The 16,876-nt window shown below is 31.5% G+C and overlaps 2 long non-coding RNA genes across 6 annotated transcripts; one reads left to right on the plus strand and one right to left on the minus strand.

The window, feature by feature from the left end:
- Nucleotides 745-13,144, plus strand: LOC109128799. 5 transcript variants are annotated; one of them, XR_002035109.1, is made up of 15 exons: nt 745-826; nt 921-953; nt 1,079-1,277; nt 1,665-1,861; nt 2,027-2,228; nt 7,717-7,786; nt 7,941-8,051; nt 8,268-8,350; nt 8,429-8,522; nt 8,699-8,767; nt 9,647-9,708; nt 12,219-12,275; nt 12,596-12,640; nt 12,761-12,834; nt 12,958-13,144. It is a non-coding gene; the product is annotated as an uncharacterized LOC109128799 (long non-coding RNA). The 5 variants fall into 5 exon arrangements; XR_002035110.1 differs by having other exon boundaries at nt 8,435-8,522; XR_002035106.1 differs by having other exon boundaries at nt 8,268-8,346.
- LOC104742056 lies at nt 16,036-16,876 on the minus strand. Its single transcript, XR_760420.1, has 3 exons — nt 16,769-16,876; nt 16,593-16,669; nt 16,036-16,478 (listed from the first exon to the last, which is right to left on the minus strand). It is a non-coding gene; the product is annotated as an uncharacterized LOC104742056 (long non-coding RNA).

A 16,876-nucleotide genomic window follows, 5' to 3' on the forward strand; every position in this document is an offset into this window, starting at 1 on the left:
GTATCTTAACACTAACTAGTGACGGACCCGCACGTACGTGCGGGGTTTTTTTCGAAATTAATTTTTTTTATATGTGTTTCTCAAACTAATACTTATTTAATTTTATATTTTTGTAATTGTATTATTATTGTAGGTTTTTATTAAGTTTAGTAGTAATTTTAATAAAAATGTTTTTAGTGATAGTATTGGATTAGTTGGTAAGGAATACCTACAAATTGCTAATGGGCCTCGATGATTTCAATTTAATTGGGCTGTGGAAAATCTTCCATTATTGACTTGTGAATGAATAATTGTAGTAATTAAACAAAAAAAAAAAAAAAAAAAAAAAAAAAAAAAAAAAAAAAAAAAANGACAAAAAAAAAAAAATTGGGTCTTCTTCTCCACTCCTCTTCGACTTTGGATTCGCAGCTAAACAAATACGATTCCAGCTGAATCTAAATCGATATTCCCTTTTTTCATACAACCCAGATACTTGATCAATATCTTTCGAGGTTAGAGAATTAATTTTGTGAACGGGTAAGTTAAAAGTTAGAACAGTATTTTCAATTTCGTTTACCAATTGAATTTGTTGTTTTCCTTGGAACCTTAAATTTTATCAATCGTTTAAATAGATTTTTGGTGTTGGATTTGTATTTTTACAGATTGTTTTAAACCTGGATCTTGTTGTTTATGCAGATTTTAATTTCCTTTTTTTGTTCTAGGAAAGTGGCTTTCTAAACAGTGCTCTTTATATTTCATCAATCAGGTTAAACGATTTCTCTAGGACAAACTCAGATCTACCGTTACAATCACTGCTTTCAGATGTTCTTGGTAATCTATTGAACTGGTAAGTAAATGGTTTGATCTAGTTCTCTATTAAAACCAAAATTTTAGTTGTTATTTGATTCGTAAACTAATTGATATCTTTTGTATGAATATAGTCTTAACAAGGAATTTTGTCCCATGTAAACCCGGTATGAGACTTTTTTTATCCTTTAGATATTAGTCTCTTTCATATTTTGTTATAAATTTTTTATGAAATTACATTGTTTACTTGTCAATTCTTCTTTCAAAATTTGTGTATTTTTTACCTTGTCAGGATATAAAACTGTTGAGGACTATGATTAAACCAAAGATAAGTATTGAAATCAATGTTAAGTTTAAACAGTTACAGGTTTTTAAGTTTACAAAACAATAATACGAATTTGTTTTTTGGTAGGCTGATTGTGAATTTTGGTTAAGATGACTACACTTAGAAACTGGCAGTCGAGTAAAGAATACATCAGCACTTGATATTTGTAAGTTTTTCAAGTTCCATATTCATCTCAAATCTTTGGCGTTTAAATCTTGTCTAAACTTTTTAATTGTTTTTGATTAAGAAAAAAAAAATTAAAGACAATACTTTTATTTGAGATTTCTTCAAATTGATTAACAAAGGAAACATTTTTTTTTTGTAGACAAAATTACTGTAATAAGTTTAATTTGTTATTTGATTTGTAAACTAATTGATGTCTTTTGTATGAATATAGCCTTAATGTGGAATTTATCCCATGTAAATCCGGTATTCAACTTTTTGATCCTTTAGATATTAGTCAGCCTCATATTCTGTTAAAAAAATCTTGTGAAATTACATTGTTTAGTTGTCATTTCTTCTTTTAAAATCTGTATATCTTTTACCTTGTCAGAATCTAAAACTGTTGAGGACTACGATTAAACCAAAGATAAGTATTGGAATCAATGTTAAGTTTAAACAATTACGTGTTTTTAAGTTTACAAAACACTAATACGAATTTTTTTTTGTAGGTTGATTCTATTTTTAGATTATGATGGCTACACTTTCAAACTGGCAGTCGAGTAAAGAATACATCATCACTTGATACTTGTAAGTTTTTCAAGTTCCATATTAATCTCAAATTGTTGGCTTTTAAATCTTGTCTAATTTTTTTAATTGTTTATGATTAACAAAGAATAATCAAAACTCACCAGAAATTCAATTCTCGACTTGTCACTAATTGTATTTAAATGTGGGGGCTATTGATTTCCTCAGGATATCAAACAGTTGAGGATCACAATATCAAAGATAAGAAACAGATTCAATTTTTTTGTTAATACAATTGCGGTTTTAATTTATATAACTAAACTCTGATTACATTTTTTTTTTCTTTAGGATGATCCTGTTTTTCCAGTAAGATAATCAAAGTTACAATTTGGAAGTGAATCAATGAAAAAGGCATCTATACTTTATATTGGTAAGTTTTCCAAGCCTCCTTATTCTTAGTTTTGTCATATCTTTAAAATTCTCTCAATTTTGTGATTGTTTATGATAAAAGTAAGTAATATATATGCACGATTTCTAAAAAATTATTTTTTAAAAAATAAGCTTTGAATAGTGTGGAGAAAATGAAGTTAAAACCACTCTTCAAACAAAAATAAGCTTTGTTGGTTTACTTCAAACAAAAAAAACCACACTATCAAACAACATAATATCTATAATTAAAGATAAAATACTTGGTCCTTAACATCAGCTCCTTAACATAAGCTTTCACTGCTTACCTTCTCAAAAACGTTTCTCTGTAACTGGCACCATACTCTTCTACACCATTCTTGATTCCTTTCATCCACTGTAACAATCCTTTTGAAATACCAGAAGTAGTAATAGGTTATATATTCGAAAAAATGTAGAAATGTCATATTATTTTATTATTAAAAATAGAGAAAATACGATAGAAAAAATCATACCTTTTGAAAGATTTCTGAACGAGTTATTTCAAATTCTGAAACACTTCTTTGAATACAACATTCATTGTTTGCTTCTGAGGGTTTCCTTCTTTATCCACAATCAAAATCTTCAATCCCTTTTTGAAGCCACTCTTGAAACTGCAACATATAGCTGACCATGTGAAAAACATGGTCTAGGCAAATAGAGGCCAACATAATCTAAAGACTGTCCCTGGCTTTTGTTAATAGTCATTGCAAAAGCAACAACTAAAGGTAATTGTCTTCGACGCATTTTGAAAGGTAGTTTAGTGTCTGAATGAGTGAGCAATATCCTTGGAATTAATACTTTGTCCCCAACTATGTCTCCTGTAATCACAATAGCTTCTAAAACAAACTCAGCCATTTGTGTGATCTGCAACCTTGTACCATTCATTAGCCCTCCCCTTGGATATATATTTCTTAACAACATAACTGGACAACCAACCTTCAATCTTATTCGATGATTAGGTACTCCAGAGACCTTTAGGCTATTTAAGAAATCAGGTGTAAGCACTGGATTGTTTTCATAATGTTTGTCAGCTGGATCTATAGAATCTGAACTTAGGTATGTTCTCTCCTCACCTATAGACATATAAACACGGGTCAGCATTAATGGCAAACTTATTATGTATTAGAACCATCGGAATTTGAAAACAACAAAATAGAAAAAGATTTACCTTCTAACTGATCAAGCATATACTCATTGATAATGCCAACATCCTCATTGGTGGGACATAAGATTGCTCTTTCTTGAAAGAACAAAGGATCTTTTTTATCTTTCAAAAACTTAGGATCTCCATAAATCTCTTTGCTTATTACTTCAATAGGGTTGTCTGCTGATGTGATTAAGAATTCTTCTGGGATATCTATCATAACTTCACCATCATTAGGTTCAGCTATCTTCCCATCACCCACTTTCAGTATCCAATCTGAAAAGTCCTTTAGCTCTTTAGCAGCTTTGGGATTCAAATCCTTTGCAAGAAGCCTCATATTCTTGGTCAACCTCAACACTTTACAATGTTCTCATATGTATGAAGCATTGAGTGCACTCATACATATTTCTGCTCTTCCAGCATTTGGGATAATGGGTAACACTTGTCTGAAATCTCCTCCAAAAACAACCACTTTTCCACCAAAAGGTCGATTTCCTGTTCCTTTCATAATATCTGACAAACTTCTATCCAACGATTTAAAACAGTGTTTGCTCATCATGGGAGCTTCATGTTATATTATCAAAGATGCTTCAGCCACTAGTTGAGCTTGATCTGATCCAGAACTCATTGTATATACACTACCTTCATGGGGATTAATTGGAATTCCGAATCTAGAATGTGTTGTCCTTCCACCTGCTAGCAAAAGAGAAGCGATTCCACTGGAGGCAACATTTAAGACAATAGATCCTCTTGCTCTTAATGCTGCTGAAAGAGTTTTGTAGAGAAAGGTTTTACCAGTTTACATCTGTCATTGACTTTAGCCATTCATCATGTTTTTGTTGCTGCTCATCCCTATCATAGTTTTTTTCATCCACAATCAACACATTAGTGTCGTCAAGGGTATCTTCTGGTATATGCGGCATTGTCGTGAAGGCTGACAACGATGTTCCATTGTTTTTCAATATGCTTTCGATATCTTGTAAGGCAAACCTCTGCTTATCCTCATCAGATAGCATGAGTTCTACAACAAAAACACGTTTATAAGATTAAATTTATATATATAACAATATACACTTTATTCAACTAAAAAAAAAACTATCTTATACCTGGTCTTTTAAAGTATTCTCTCCGTCTCTTCTCAATATCTTCCGATAGTAGTTCCCATGTTTTCCACCAAACTACTTCTGGTTCAGATAAACTAAAAGATTGAAGCATTACCACAAAAAGACGACGTAAGTAGTTACCGGTACTCCAGAAAGTTGTTCTCACAATATCATCAATATACTCCTGATCATTATCAAGCAGCCCCAAAGCAAAACATGCCTTCTTATAAGTTTCATAAACAACTCCTTTAACAGTTTTTATGTCATCAAAGCACTCTGGACCTATATGAGTGTTAAGAAGGACTCATAGATAATATCCATCTTCCATACCTATGGGAACATAGTTTATCCTTCCTATGGCTGTACCTGGTCTCTTCCGCAGATTAAACTTCCTTCTCTTTCCGTCCCATGTGAAATATTCAGGAATTTGCGCATAAGTTTTTGTTTTAGCCAGTGAACTAACCTTATTCAATTCAAACCAAGCGAGGAACATAGAATTGACTACCTCCCCCCTATCCAAAACTGTTTGAACTTCATCATCTCCCTTGAAGTAGATAAGATGCTGCCCTTCTAGGTGAAAAGATAACCTTTGAACTGATGTTGATCTGTAAGTTATTGGGTTTTTCAAGATTCTCCATTCTGCTTCGCAAGCTGAAACATACCTGCCAGTGAAAAATTATTATTAGACCAAATATTTACAATTACCATGTTTGATTATGTAAGATTAATATAAAGACGATTACCATGTTACAATTACCATATTTACAATTAGACGAAATATTTACAAATAACAAATTAATATTCATACTTACCTACAGTCAAAGAAATCTTTTATTTCATCAACGCTACTGCCACCAGAAGTATTTAAAACGGGAGTCTCTGTACTGACTTTGTTGGAAGTATAATTTTCTTTTCCACCCTTTTTTTTTGAAGATGGCTCAACAACAACTGAAACACGATCCTGCCCTTTCGTTATATACTTGAATAAGTATTTGACAGAACCCGTTTGGTTGCATCACTCAACGTTAATGTGAGCCCGGTATCGTAGTAACAATACTTTGTTATATGGTATAGCATAGCGATTGTCACACTTAAAACCATTCTTCTCAACAAAATGCTTTGTTTTTCTTATTCTGTAAACTGGAAAAGCTTCTTTATCAACTGTTGTGTGGTCAACATGCTTCTTAGGGAAAAATTTTGAACATTTTCCTTCTTCCATACATGGTGAATTCATGTTGAGAGATCCACATGGGCCATGTATCATCATATCCTTAACCAACTCATAAAGCTTTGGTTCCTTGTGCTTGTCTGGGATTTCAGCAGAGATCATTTTGTCAATGTCTTCTGATTTTGGCAATTTTGAATCTGGGTGCATCCATAGTAAAATGTGGGCATGGGGAAGTCCTCTCTTCTGGAACTCAATAGTATACATTGCTGTAAGAGGTATAAACCGAAACATATTAATCAAATGTTCACGCATCAAATAGGGTCGTACATAAAAATAGATTCTTAGGGTTACTTACATGACAATGTCCTCCCTAATATGTGTTTCTTTGTTAGATCATCCATAAGATAGTTAACCTTCATCTTGAACACTCTGCTTATAATCTCAGGCCTATCATCAGTATTCAACTTTCTCGCTGAACAAAATCGGACCAGCTCCGGCCATTTTGGGTTGCAAGTGAATGTGATGAATAGATCTGGAAATCCATAATACTTACAAACGGCCATTGCATCTAGATACATATTCCTCATATATCTAGGTCCACCAACGAAAGAAGCTGGTAAGTAACATTTGGTCCCTTGCTCATTTAGATTTGTGTTGCCTTGATTAGCAGCATCCTTCACTGTATCATAATTAGCAGCCCTTAAACTTGATTGATTCAGCTTTAGGAAAGTTAACCTGTTAGTCTCTATAGTAGTGTAAGCGTCCACTAAGAATTGCTGGAACAATCTTTTCGAAAGTAGCAGGTTATGTGATTCGTTCTTCCTCTCTTGTATTCTGAATGCAAACCATTGGCGCAAACTTATGCACTTTCTCTCATTCTCCACATCTGAAGTCTCTTTTTTTTTTTTTGCCACCACCTGGTCCTTTTAGTATTCCCGGTCTGTATTCATCCTCACCTTTTGGAAACAACAAAGGATATTGTAGAGCAAGATAGGCTGGATGAATTTCACTTATTCTTTGTAATTCCCCTGATTTTTCTTCAATAACAATGTCGCGAGTTGGCATGGCCACATGAAAATCTCCTGGAATCAATGCAGCAACCTCTGATGTTGTAGGCACAACATAAGTTCTTTCGTCCTTTACACGATCACTGACTATTCTCATGTGAAAACTTTCTTCAGGATTAGTATCTAGACGCTCTTTAGCTGACCTAAAGTTTTCGACGTATGGATTGACATCATCTAGCAATTTAATTATAGCAGTAATTACTTCTGCCCTTAACTTCTGTTTTTTTTTTTTTTTATATATATTTCCCTCCATTTTTTGATTTACTGGATAAGAAAACATAATGTTAGAAAATTTTAACAATCGAAAGATTTATAAACAATAGTGTTTAACATATCTTACGATACCAGCTCTGTTTTCAACCTCATTCTCAGTAGCTACAATATACAACTCTGAAAACTTTGGAAAATCACCTGTTGTAGGTTTCAAACTACCAAGTAGATGATAATTCTCTCCTTGTATTTGAAACATATTTGGACCACGTTCCTTAACAACAGAGTTTTCACAACATCCACCCAGTGAGGTCGAATGAAATTATCATGTTGTAGGCTCTGATATTCTCCCTGAAATGTCTACTCAATTCATCATCATTTGTTAGCAAAGCAAATAACAACTCAGGTTGATAGTGTAGAATATGCAATTTTACTGCTCCTTGTAAACAACATTGTGTGAAAGTAGGATTCTTATCTCGCTGTTGCCTGTTAATTCGCTCCCCATACCACATTATGGTGCCACAATATGAGCATGAATAAGTTGGGTTCCCATGATCAAGATACTCTACATGTAAATTTAAAAATGGGTATATGAATAACATGTCGAAAGCTTAAAGGTTTCGAAACTATAATATTTGAAACACAGAGAACGAATACACTACCTGTTGTTTTTTTATTTGCTTTACGTTTGGGAGTTTTCTTTTGTTTGGATCCAAAAGCTTTTGTCAAACTTTCATCTAATATGTGCAAAAGTTGATACCCTTTAATAACTTATGCAGGTACATCTCCAAGCTGATTATCGCAATCTGAAAATTCAGACTCATTTTCTTCTGAAGAACTGCTGCATTGGTATGTTTGTTGATCTTTAGCACCATGTTCTTCTATGTTATGTTAATATACACAAATTATTATGTTAATATAAGTTTCATACAAAATGCAATAGCAGCATTGAAAGCAATTGAATTAGTTTTCACCTGGTTCATTCATCGTTTTATTTTGGCAGGAATTACGGAGATAGTCTCCAGTGTTTGGTACTTCTTCAAATATAATGGGAGCATTGGGTTTTTTTTGCCTCGCCATCAATTTTGCTAGCCTTAACGATGTTTTTGGTCTGGTAAGTACAAATCTTGTTGAGGCTATAATTGAGACAGAAATGACGAAATCAAACAAATTAGTTCCATACATAAGACAACATCCTACTTACAATATATAGTATATCATTGCAAAACCTTTTTACCTTGTTTGCTATTTACTGATGGTGGAGACAACTGTTTTGATATACAGCTTGTTTGTCTCTGTTTTGTTTGTGGTGTATCTTCCACATTTTCAGAATGATTGGTGAAGGACATATCATGCAATGGGTTTTGCAATGAGGATATTCCAGTATTTGCAGTGGTCCCTGCATCAATGTAAGTATGTAACGTAACAATATTGTATTTTTCTTAAATCTATTTACTGGTTACGCGTACTAAACCAAACCTTGTTTCATAGTTTCAGATTGAAGATTCACATCTACAATACATTGGGATGTTGGTTTTTTCATCTGTGCTGATGCACGCTGGTCAGAGTTGGGAATCGTCAATAGGTTTGTAACATCTGACAAAACTATTCTGGGTTTCAATGTTGACATTTTAGTAGAAACTGCTAAAAATAAAATATTTTAAAATTTGACTCATATAGGGAAAACACTGGTTTTACCTTAACATATATTGAATCATGGAATTAATAGTATAGATGATGAAAATGCTATGATTTTACCAGATTGCATGCTTTGCACATGAGGATGAATTGGCAATTCTTGAAAGTAGGGAAGACACTCAACTTTATCAGGTTTGTGCTTTAAACCATCAAAAATTCTCTTAAAAACAGATTCAACTTGAATAACATTCCCATGATCACTCTAAATGGTAGGATTTCTGTTTTCATCGCTGATAACTGACCTTCCTCGTTTTGTATTAGTGATTTCATATGTTTTTTGAGATCCACGTTGACCATCATTTTTTCTCTTCTTCATTTTTTCTATGAACAAAGTATCTCTTATTTATAAGTGTTTCTTATATGTTAAACAATTCTGTTTAAGGTATAACATATCAATTCGATCATTTTAAATAATCTACTGATAATAGGATTTTGGTTAAAATTATGTAGCTATTTGTTAACATAGATTCCATGATTATAACTGACTTGTTCTTTGTTACCGCACATATTGCAATTATGTAGAGTAAGATATAACAAATCAATTTATTCGTTTACGGTAATCCTTGATTATAGGTGACTTGATCTTTTATATAATGACAGATAGTTAACATTATTTTAATAAAACTGTACCCTGATTAGTGCAACTTAAAAACATTAGTACAGTTTGGATCTATACTATTATAGGATCATAATCTATAATGTATTGATCAAAAAAAAAAATCTGAAAATTATGATTGTCGTCTGTTTCTGTTTATAATCTTACAAATTAAACCTGCACGGAGGACATCTATATTGTTGAACTTTTTCTCAACAAAGAGAAATATTTAATGATTTTTATGTTTACATGTGATTTTGTCTGATATATATAATATCAAATCTTCAATATGGTTTGAAAGAATCAGAATACTTGTCTAAAAAATGTGTTAAGGTTATTGTCTGGTTGAACTTATTTTCCATTATTGTCCGAATCTAGAAATTGATGTTTTTGGTTATTTGGCTGACTTTTTTCAGGATATATAAATTCTTCAAGGTGGTTTGGAAAAGGGGGATACTTGGAGAATAAATGTTTTCAGGTCAGTCTACCAGTTTAAAAATCTATAAATTATGATAACAATCTTTCAAATGCTAAAATCGAATTTTATTAATATATGAGGAAAATGCTGAGTAACAACAAAGAAATCAAATTTTAAGTATGGAAAAAAGTTTGAAACCTAACCAATTCTGCTGGAATGAACTAAGTAAAAACTAAAAAAAACCATACTATTTTATTTTTGCAAAACTTAAACGATCACCACCAAATCTTAAGCCTCCCCTCCTTCCTTTCCTGGAATCTTTTCACCAACCTCTTCAATCGCTTCTTTGATAGATGGTAGACACATCTTTTTAGAAGTTGATGATTGGGCTGTAGCATCTTCATTAGAATCATCTTTTCTTTTTGAAGAAGGTGTAGTAACATTTGTCCCAATCTCACTACTATTCGTCAAACAATCTTGATCCTACAAAATCACATGTAAATGATTATTGAAATGATCATTATTAGTTCCAAATTTAGGTATAACACACATACCTGGACATCAGTAGAGATAACATCCTTAGGATCAACAACTACCTCAGAATCTTCAATGTTGTCAACATGTGTATAATTATCACCCATCTCTACGTAAGAGACCTTGTAAGTCTCTTTACCTTCTATGATGTTGGAGGTTTCTACAGAAGCAAGAAATAGAAAAGTCTTCCCTACCAAAGCTTGTAAAGCTGGTGGAACCATCGTTGGATCCTTAATCTGTAAATTTAATTGAAAGATATAATAAAACTGCCTCTATATTTGTTTACTATAAATAAATTATCAGATGTTAAACCTCATCGTATTGTCCTCCTAAAACATCGATGGAAGCTTGGTTGACCACCTTGATAGCATTGGTGTCAAAGAGAATAAACTTTGTCTCACCAGTGTTATCCATAACATCTAGGACCAGTTTGTACCTAATATACATAATGCCTAAATAACCAAATGATTAATTATACACAGTCACATTGCATTGAGTAGGCAAACCTAAATAACTTTAAGTGAAACCAGTTACCTGTAGTTAACCTTTGATACATCTTGATTGCATGTCTTGCACTCAAACAGATTCTTCTTGTTTTTGGTCATGATATCATTCTCCTTTTTTGGTATAAGAAAGCATGTTCCTTTACACTTTACACAGGTAAAGTAATACCAGCCAAACTCCATATCGATATGATAGATATGGCAAAGTATGTTAAACTTTCCTTCCTATAAAATAATTCAAAAGAATTAGTAAAGTGTACATTATTTAGTTTTAGGACATAAATAGGAAGGCTACCATTGTAGATTCAAGTATATCTGAAATAGTGCTTCGTGGGAAGTGGTTGATGTAATCTTCCTTGTCATTTTGTTGGTTCCCACCATTGCAGTTTCTTTTTCTGATAGTAACTTTCAAATTATCACTTGGCAACCTATTAATTAAATTTGAAAACAATTGTTTTGTTAAAAATATTTAAACAAAACAATTTAGAGCCATCCAAATTTTTAGTTTAGAAAAATACTCTGCAACAAAATCTTGAACAGGAGAGTAGTCTGGGTTGATTAGCATCAAGGACATATCAAATGCATTTGAAACTGTTCATTGGCCTACATAAGTTGAAATCGAGTGAATCCAAACATGAACCTTCATAATCCACATATAACACGAAACAAATTGACAAAACTTACCATTGTATGTATTTATTTTTGCACAACGCATCAAGCATATGACGATTGAATCATTTGCATTATGACATGTTGTCCAAATATTGTCAGCAAACTTTCCCCAGAAGGTGCATGACAAACGCTGATCACTGTTTTGTTATGACCATCAAAAAGTAATTTTTAGTGTTTATTACTCGCAAGGTAAACAAAATTATTGAAAACTGAATTTTCTACCTTGTGTCGCGTAGCTCAACCTTTAATCTCTTATTCGGTTTGTCATTGACTTCTGACATCTTCATATCACCAATAGAAACCACCTGACCAACAACATCTGTAATAGGAAATATGTAGCACATACTCATATTAAAAATATTAATCCACGTATCTATAGCTATAAATTTTCATCCAACAATATAATAGATGTACCTATTAGAATGTGTTCATTCAAACCATCTTCTGCAAGTATGTTCTCATATGAAGCTAGATCAAGATAAAAGTCATTGGACAAATCAGGACTACGAGTTATGAGGGTTGAGTTCATGATGGTCATCTTGTATGGATGTTTGGTAGCCCGAAATTTCCAGATGCTCTTGTCAGTTGAAAATTCTGAATAATTCTCCACTCTCCAAAGACGATCAGCCTTTGGAATTTCTTCAACTGCTGCTTCTTGACCGTTGCATGAATTAGAGCACCCTAATAATGAAACAATCATGCTATTTTAGAACATATAATCATTGATTTATCATAGACTATGACGAAAAAATAAACTTACTGCGGTATCAGCCAATATCATTTCTAGTCTCTCCAGTGTATGTCATACACTGCTTCCACATATGAACGATCTTGACTCTAATTTTCCATGTTGTTTTGAAGGCCTTAAGATCAGAGAGATTTGTGAAAGCATCATTGGCAGCCATCTCTTCTTAAAAGGTGATTATCTGACTTATTATTGTAGGTCTTTCTCTGTTAGATCGTTTATGTCGTCTACGCTTGTTTATATAGAAATTTGACTTGTGAATTGTTGTGATTGTGTAAATGGTAGAATATTTTGTGAAACAATTAATGATTGTCAGTTAATATTTTGACATAGACTTTGATCTATCATTTTTTTTTTTTAAAGTTATCATTGATTTGATTAAGGATGATTTTTCTTGGAAATAGATTAATTAACGTTTATGTTTGCTATGACTGATATTACATTTGGTAAGTTTTTAAAATCTGAATTGTTTAGATTTCCTGAGTTTTTGCAGATTAAATGACGAAGTGATATGGAAATTATTTCCTTATAGCAAATGGTAAGTTATTTAAAACGGTTTTCCAAACGAATCCCTGTTTTGTTGGAGATTAAACGATAAACTATAATGATATGATTGGTATTCCATATAAATCTTTTTTGATTTGTTGTGTTTTTGCAGATTTTACAATCCGGATACTTTGACAATTACTACCTTGTGTCTCGGAGCTCATCCTCTAATCGTTATGGAAAATGGTAAGTTGTCCAACTCGGTTATCTCTAAAATCCCGGATTTATTGGAGATTATATGATAACAGAAAAGATTGTGGGTGCTAATGATTTTAAACGCAAGCTGTTTGATTTTTATTTACCTTGTAGGATTACGGGAAGTAAACTGTTTGGATACATATGTACCATATCAAAGATCCGAATATGTTTATTACCAAACAAAGAGGATCCGCGTGTTTTTACCTTCTAAGATTACCTCTTTGTCCTCAAAAATTTTTTCCTTTGTACTTTGCTTTTTTATTTTGTAGGGGCATGTAATGGAATACTTGTTTTTTTTTTTTTTTTTTTTNTTTTTTTTAAGCCTAAGTGTGCTTCCCAATTAATAGTATAGACTAAAAGTAGCATTTAATAGTATATCGTTGATGATAAGAATATTATACTAGAGGGTAACCACAATCGGAGTCAGCACAGTGACGAGACGGAGAGAAAACAGCGGCAACGGATTGAGAAGCGTCGCCTAGAGATTTGAAGAAAGCAAATCTTGAGCTTGTAAAGAATTGGTAAATGTGGCACAAATTATATCTATACTAGGTACTAATCCGTGCTACAGCATGGGACAAAATATTTTTATAAGCGTTATTTTTATGTAAATTAAAAAAAAAACTTAGTCGTGTTTACTTTGGAACGGAAAATACGTCCTATCCTGTCTTGTCCCCTCACGTCCCAACCCATCTTTTCTCGTTCCGTTTCATCCGTTTCATCTCGTCTCGTCTCATCCAGTCTCGTTTCGTCTCGTATCCATAAAATTTTTTGTCCGATGTTTTTTCTCTATTAAATAATTACTCGGTAGACAATTTTACTAAACAATTTGGGTAAGAAATTTAGACGGGATAGTAGAGTTCTCCTTTGAATATTTTTTTATTTAGTTAGTTGAAATTATCCAAAATTATAATTTTCAAACATATAATTGTCACCAAAATTTCAAAGTGCCCATTCCAAAGTGGTTAATTACCTGTAACATAGTCAATTCTTACCTAAATTAGTGAAAACTTGACAATTGAATTTATCTACTATATTTTCTGATTTGTACTTTTATCTAAAATATATGTCTCTCTTTTTCTAAAAAGATTGATCAAAATATTGTTTTTCATTATTCGAATTACCTGTTTCAGTTTACTTATACTATTTCAGTATATGTACTTAATTAGTAAATTAATTACTTAAAAACACTGATAAAACATATATTCAGTCAAATAATAAACATTTTTAGGTTGTAAAATTTTAATTGTATAATATTAATATTTTCCATATTTATTAGGTTGCCACTCTTTTACGGTGTTTTGTTAATATTTTTGTGTATATGTAGAATACTCCAACCCGTACCGAAAATAAATATGATCATCATCTTCATCAGCTGGAAAATATATATTGTTTGCAATCCATCCATAATAATCAAGCACAAACCGTGTTTGTTAAAAATGTTAAAGTAATTTTGTTACGGGGTGTTAAATCTCCTCCCGTCCCATCCTTTCCGTCCTGTCCTGACCCATCCCGTTAGAAATTTTATGTCCCATAACCGTTTCCTTTTAAATAATTCCTCATATAATAATTTATTAATAATTTTTGACTAAAAAATATAAACAAAATACATGTATTCTCCATTAAAGTGTTTAATATATAGTTACAATTCCGTTTGGGCTGAAATTTTTGTTTTAAAATATGGTTTAGAAGAAATTTTATTTTAAGTTGTGAAAATTATTGACCATAGATCCATACGTACATGCGGGATTATATTTATAAATTTATTTTACAAACTTATATTAGTTTATGAATGTTTTAATCTAATAATCGTCTCGCCATGAGCTTTGGATTGGCATGATGGAGAATCTGGATCGAATGTCAACCAAATTAGCGATCGTTAAAAACTTGAATTATCAAATAAGATAAAAAGCCGCAAAAAAGGTAAAACTTCCTGAACTAAATGATCTAAATAAAATTGGCAAATGTGTCAAACCTATCTGCTAAGTCTGCCCCAAAAATATATTTTTTTTTTGTGGAATAGTTTGTAATTTATTTGACAGAAGCTTACACAAAATCATTTATCCTGCAAGAAACAAAAATATATATCAAAGAACATAGATATCAAATTATTTAAAATGTAAATCAGAAATAAAAGAGTGGAATATATATTAAAAAAAAAAAGAAAACATTAAACATGAAATATTTATCGAGTGTAAATATATATGATGCATTTTAGTAACAAACTTTGAAACAAATATAAAACATATAAAAAATCATATGTTGAAAAAATTAGGTCAGTTGTTGAAAAAAGGTTATAAAAGCAAAATAGAATAAAAAAAAGTTAACTAAAAGAACTATAAAACTCAATTGTACAAAAAGTCAAAAACGTTAAACAATGTGTATCAAGGGTTGAAATAATACTTCTTTATATAGATGAATGAAGAATACTCAAGAATTTAAGCTTTAACAAAAAAATCTAAACGATTGGTAGCTAACTTTCCAACATTCTCAAAATAAAATGAAGGGAATTATAACTTGTTAATTGGAACTATAACTGGTAAAATTTAAAAATAAAATTTCGAATATAATTTCAACACAAATTGGTAATTGAAATTATAATTGGTAAGAATTAAATCTATTTTTTAGAGAATTATTCAAGTTGAATTTTTTTAAAGATTTGTATCCCTACTTAATTACATTTCCATAATTTTTGTTTTGTTTTAGTTACAAAAATATTTAATATATGGCAAAAATGTAATCCTTACATTTAAGCATAATAAATTATTAACCCGTTGTACAATGTTCATATATTAATTTTTATATAATAATAATATAGAGATGCTTTCTTTTAATCCATAGAATGAAATTAGTATGAGTTTGATACATTATAAAATTTATTTTGTCGTATTTATAATTACTTTTATTGTTATTTAGTTCATATAATCACTCGCAATTATACATATAATTTCTAATTTAAGTATGTAACATCGTTAATTTGACAGATAACATTATATTCTTACCATAATTCTAAAGACTAAATATAGAAAATATAATTGTAAAAAAGAAACCAAATTAATCGAATCAAAACTTGTTGCAGAGTGTCAAATCCTTTTTCTTGGTTTGAAAACAAAAAATTTAGTTCATCCAAAAATGTGCATTGTCGATTTGTTCAACAGAGAACATTGCAATATACCCAACAAAAACATGTCACACAAATTGATTTTGCATACAAAATCAAAAACAAAGAACGTAAGAAGAAACAACATGGATGTTATCTACCAAACTGACGATTCTATAAGATTCCATCTGGTTGCTAAAACTAAACAAACCTCAACTTATCCAATAACTAAGATTCTTAATAAAAAAATTCTTAATAGAAAAAATCATGTACCAACTGAGAGTAGATAGATATTTCAGATGTCAGTAAACCTTGATTCTTGCTACGGCTAGGGAGAAACAGTAGAGAAATGTGTTGAAATCTGATCAAAGAGAAGACATTACAAAATATGTATGACATGTCTGGTTGTCATAAAGGATCATGTCTTCTTAGCTTGTTGTTAGCAGCTGCATGTTCACATACCAACTGAATGGATTATGGAGATATACTGTGACGAAGAATCCATCAATGTAGTAGAACTTAGCATTCCCAACTACCAAAAAAGAAACATGTTTCACAAAATCTCAGCAGATTCCAACATATGGAAGTATCAAATCTTATAAAGTAAACTCTATAAAAAAAGGCAGTAGATGAGATTTCATTTGACCTAGAGCCCAGTACTCATGCTTATGAAAGTGTTCAACCTTGTAGCAGCTTGCAGCAGAAAGATTTGCAATGAGCGACCTACAGAAAAAGGGAGACACGCCTCAATACAACTCAACAGAAGGACATCTTATTAAGAAAATAATCAAAAGCAAATATAAAGATTGATTGTAACCTAACCTTTCTCCACCAAGAACACAGACACGGCAAGTTCTGGTAGGTTTTGACTCATCTCCAAAAGAGTGGACCTGGATATAGAACAATAGGTAATAAACAGTTTATAGCACC

The sequence above is a fragment of the Camelina sativa genome, chromosome 14 (genome assembly GCF_000633955.1).
Source record: "Camelina sativa cultivar DH55 chromosome 14, Cs, whole genome shotgun sequence".
Taxonomy (NCBI): Eukaryota; Viridiplantae; Streptophyta; class Magnoliopsida; order Brassicales; family Brassicaceae; genus Camelina; species Camelina sativa.